The sequence below is a fragment of the Apium graveolens genome, chromosome 4, assembly GCF_009905375.1.
Source record: "Apium graveolens cultivar Ventura chromosome 4, ASM990537v1, whole genome shotgun sequence".
In the NCBI taxonomy this organism is placed as follows: Eukaryota; Viridiplantae; Streptophyta; class Magnoliopsida; order Apiales; family Apiaceae; genus Apium; species Apium graveolens.
In genome coordinates, this window is record NC_133650.1 from 40,380,321 (window position 1) to 40,384,766 (window position 4,446).

The following is a 4,446-nucleotide window of genomic DNA, read 5'->3' on the forward strand; positions in this document are numbered from 1 at the left end:
GAAGAAGTTGTAGTGGTTCGAAGGGAATTTTTTAAGGACGAAGAGAAGGTAGAAGAAGAAGAGAAAATTGAGGAACCAATTTTAGTAGTGATGGGGGATCAAGAAGAAATTCCTAAGGCTTTGATGGACTATTCTCAGCCTAAGATCAATGATATTCAGTCAAGCATCATCAGGCCAACCATCTCGGCTAACGCTTTTGAGATCAAGTCAAGCACGATTCAGATGATACATAACTCAGTTCAATTTGGGGATTCTCCTACTGAAGACCCCAACATGCACATCAGGGTTTTCATCGAGATGTGCGACACGTTCAAGTTCAATGGTATGACTGAAGATGTTATCAAGCTGCGACTCTTCCCATTCTCTCTAAGGGATAAAGCAAAGTGCTGGTTACATTCTCTTCCACCAGGGTCTATCACCACATGGGAGGATCTTTCTCAAAAGTTTCTCACTAAACTCTTCCCTATGGCGAAGACTGCTACAATCAGGAATGCTCTTACTCAGTTTGCTCAGCAAACTGAAGAATCTCTGTGTGAGGCTTGGGATCGATATAAGGATATGCTAAGGAAGTGCCCACACCATGGCATACTTCTAGACCCATGCTCGATGCAGCATCAGGAGGAGCCTTGTGGGCTAAAAGCTACAATGAAGCTTATGAATTGATTGAACTGATGGCTGCTAATGAATACCAGAATCCTTCTCAGAGACTGACTCAGGGAAAAGTAGCAGGAATTCTGGAGTTAGATGCAGCAACTGCTATAGCTGCCCAACTTAAGGCTTTGACGGTGAAGGTGGACACTTTGGCCAATTATGGAGTTAATCAAATTATTAGTGTCTGTGAGCTTTGTGCCGGTGCCCATGAGACTGGTCAGTGTGCTATTTCTAGTGAATCAGCTCAGTTAGTGAGCAATTTTCAGTGATCGCAGCAACCTGTGCCAGCCACTTATCATCCTAACAACCGCAATCATCCTAATTTCAGCTGAAACAATGCTTAGAATGTGGTTCAACAGCCTTATCAGCAGTACCCAGCTAAGCAGTACAACCCCCCTGTTTTTCAACAACTACAATATGCACCAAGGCAGTAACTTCAGCTACAACAAGCTAATGAAAAATCTGAATTAGAGGAGTTGAAGCTTATGTGCAAGAGTCAAGTTGTTTCTATAAAGACCTTTGAAAATCAAATTGGACAAATTGCCAATGCCTTGCTAAATCATCAACCTGGTACAATACCTAGTGACACTGAAGTGCCAGGAAAGAGGGAAGCTAATGAACAGGTGAATGCAATCACTTTGAGGTCCGGAAAGGTTGCGAATCCCGAACAAACTCAAGTTTTGAATGAAGAAGCTGGGACTGAAGAAGAAGTAGAACATCAGGAAGCAGAAGTGGAACCAAGGAAGACTACTGTTAAGCACACTCCTCCTGAGGGTAATACAGGGGAGAAACAAATCTATCCTCCACCGCATTTTCCTAAGCGGCTGCAGAAGAAAAAATTGGATAAGCAATTTGAGAAGTTTCTGGAGGTGTTCAAGAAACTTCATATCAACATACCTTTCGTTGAAGCTCTTGAGCAGATGTCTAGTTACACAAAGTTTATGAAAGATATTCTCTCTTGAAGAGTGAAGCTTGATGATTTAGAGATTGTCGCTCTCACGGAGGAATGCAGTGCAGTGCTGCAACAGAAGTTACCTCCGAAGCTTAAAGATCCAGGAAGCTTCACTATTCCATGCACTATTGGAAAAGTGTCTTTTGACAGATGCTTATCTGACTTGGGAGCTAGCATCAATCTGATGCCTTTGTCAATCTTCAAAAAGTTGAATCTGCCGGATCCGAAACCAACTTATATGACTTTGTAGTTGGCCGACCGTTCTATTACATATCCGGGAGGTATTGTGGAGGATGTCTTGGTCAAGGTTGATAAACTCATATTCCCTGCTAATTTCGTAATTCTTGATTTCAAGGAGGATAAGAAGATTCCTATAATCTTGGGAAGACCTTTCTTGGCGACTGGTTGAACCTTGATAGATGTGTAAAAGGGTGAGCTTATAATGCGAGTGCTGGATCAGGATGTAACTTTTAATGTGTTCAATGCTATGAAATTTCCTACGGAAAATGAGGAGTGCTTAAAAGTGGAGTTGGTCGATTCTGTGGTTACTTCAGAACTTGATCAATTGTTAAGATCTGATGCCTTAGAGAAGGCCTTATTGGCAAATTCAGATAGTCAAGATATTGAAGGTGAAGAGCAATTGCAATATCTGAATGCTTCTCCCTGGAAGAGGAAGATTGATATGCCTTTTGAATCTCTGGGAATGGAGGAATTGAGTAAAGCTCCTAAATGCCTCAAGCCATCTATTGAGGAAGCTCCTACTCTTGAGCTTAAACCTTTACCTGAATATTTGAGGTATGCATTTTTAGGTGATGCATCTACTTTTCCTTTTATTATTGCATCTGACCTTTCAGGTAGCAACGAGGAGAAGCTTTTAAGGATTCTAAGAGAGTTCAAATCAGAAATTGGATGGACCATAGCAGATATTAAGGGAATCAACCCTTCTTATTGCATGCATAAAATTCTGCTAGAGGAATGTAGCAAGCCTACGGTTGAGCAGCAAAGAAGACTTAATCTGATCATGAAGAAAGTAGTGAAGAAGGAAATTCTTAAGTGGCTAGATGCAGGGATTATTTATCCCATTTCTAACAGTTCTTGGGTGAGTCCAGTTCAGTGTGTACCGAAGAAGGGAAGTATCACAGTTGTTGCTAATAAAAAGAATGAGCTCATTCCTACTCAAATAGTCACAGGATGGAGAGTTTGTATGGAGGAAGCTGAACAAAGCCACTAGGAAGGATCACTTCCCTCTACCTTTCATTGACCAGATGCTTGACCGATTGGTTGGTCACGAGTATTACTGTCTTCTGGATGGTTATTTGGGTTACAATCAGATTTGTATCGCTCCAGAAGATCAGGAGAAGACTACCTTCACTTGTCCATTTGGTACTTTCGCCTTCAGACGAGTTTCTTTCGGTCTGTATGGTGCACCAGCCATATTTCAAAGATGTATAATGGCCATCTTTTCTGATATGATTGGCCAGAATGTGGAGGTGTTCATAGACGACTTCTCTGTGTTTGGCGATTCTTTTGACGAATGCTTACAAAATCTTGGACATGTTCTCAAGAGGTGTGTTGAGACCAACTTAGTTCTCATTGGGAGAAATGTCACTTTATGGTGCGACAGGGCATTATTCTTGGGCACAAGGTTTGTAGTAAGGGTCTTGAGGTGGACAAGGCTAAAGTGGGGGTCATTGAAAATCTTCCTCCACCAATTTCTGTTAAGGGAATTCACAGTTTTCTTGGTCATGTGGGTTTTTATAGGCGCTTCATCAAGGACTTCTCTAAGATTTTGAAGCCATTGTGCAGTTTTCTAGAGAAAGATGTCCCTTTCAAGTTTGATGACGAGGGCCTTGCCACTTTTGAGACATTGAAGAAGAGTTTAGTCTCGGCACCTGTCATAACTGCACCTGACTGGAATGAACCTTTTGAGATGATGTGTGATGCAAGTGACTATGCAGTTGGAGCAGTTCTTGGGCAGAGAAAGAACAACATATTTCATGTGCTCTACTACGCTAGTAAGACCTTGAATGGTGCTCAACTGAATTATACTACTACGGAGAAAGAACTCTTGGCTATTGTCTATGGTTTTAAGAAATTTCGATCTTATTTACTAGGGATGAAGGTGACAGTTTTCACTGATCACGCTGCAACTCGTTATCTCGTCTCGAAGAAGGACTCAAAGCCAAGGTTGATTCGATGGGTTTTTTTACTTCAGGAGTTTGAATTAGAGATCAAGGACAAAAAAATGGCTGAAAATCAAGTCGCTGATCATCTTTCGCGTTTGGAGAACCCTAATGTTACTTCACTGAACAAGACATTGATAAATGAGTCTTTTCACGATGAACAGTTGTTTGGAGTGTAAGAGGAAGAACCGTGGTTCGCAGACATTTTGAACTACCTTGTGAGTAACATAATGCCTCCCGACTTACCATACGCTCAAAGGAAGAAGTTTCTGTATGAAGTGAAGTCGTATATGTGTGATGAGCCATTTATTTTTCGACAAGGAGCTGATCAAATCATCAGAAGATGTATTCCTTGCAGCGAAACGGGGGGATTTGCAAGATTGCCACTCAACGGCTTATGGAGGACATTATGGTGGAGAAAAGACAGCAGCTCGTATTCTTCAAGCAGGTTTCTTTTGGCCAACTTTGTTTAAAGATGCTCATCAGTTCATTTTGAAATGTGATCGATGTCAACATGTGGGTAATATTTCTAAGCGTGATGAGATGCCTCTTAATGTGCTTCTCGAGGTTGAAGTCTTTGATGTGTGGGAAATTGACTTCATGGGGCCATTTGTCTCATCTTGTAACAATCAGTATATCTTGTTGGCAGTTGATTATGCA

The 4,446-nt window shown here is 41.4% G+C and overlaps 1 non-coding gene across 1 annotated transcript; it reads right to left on the reverse strand.

Annotated features, from left to right (window-relative positions):
• Positions 1-480: 480 nt before the first annotated feature.
• Positions 481-587, reverse strand: LOC141723075 (small nucleolar RNA R71). The gene has a single exon (XR_012576068.1). It is a non-coding gene; the product is annotated as a small nucleolar RNA R71 (small nucleolar RNA).
• Positions 588-4,446: the final 3,859 nt, after the last annotated feature.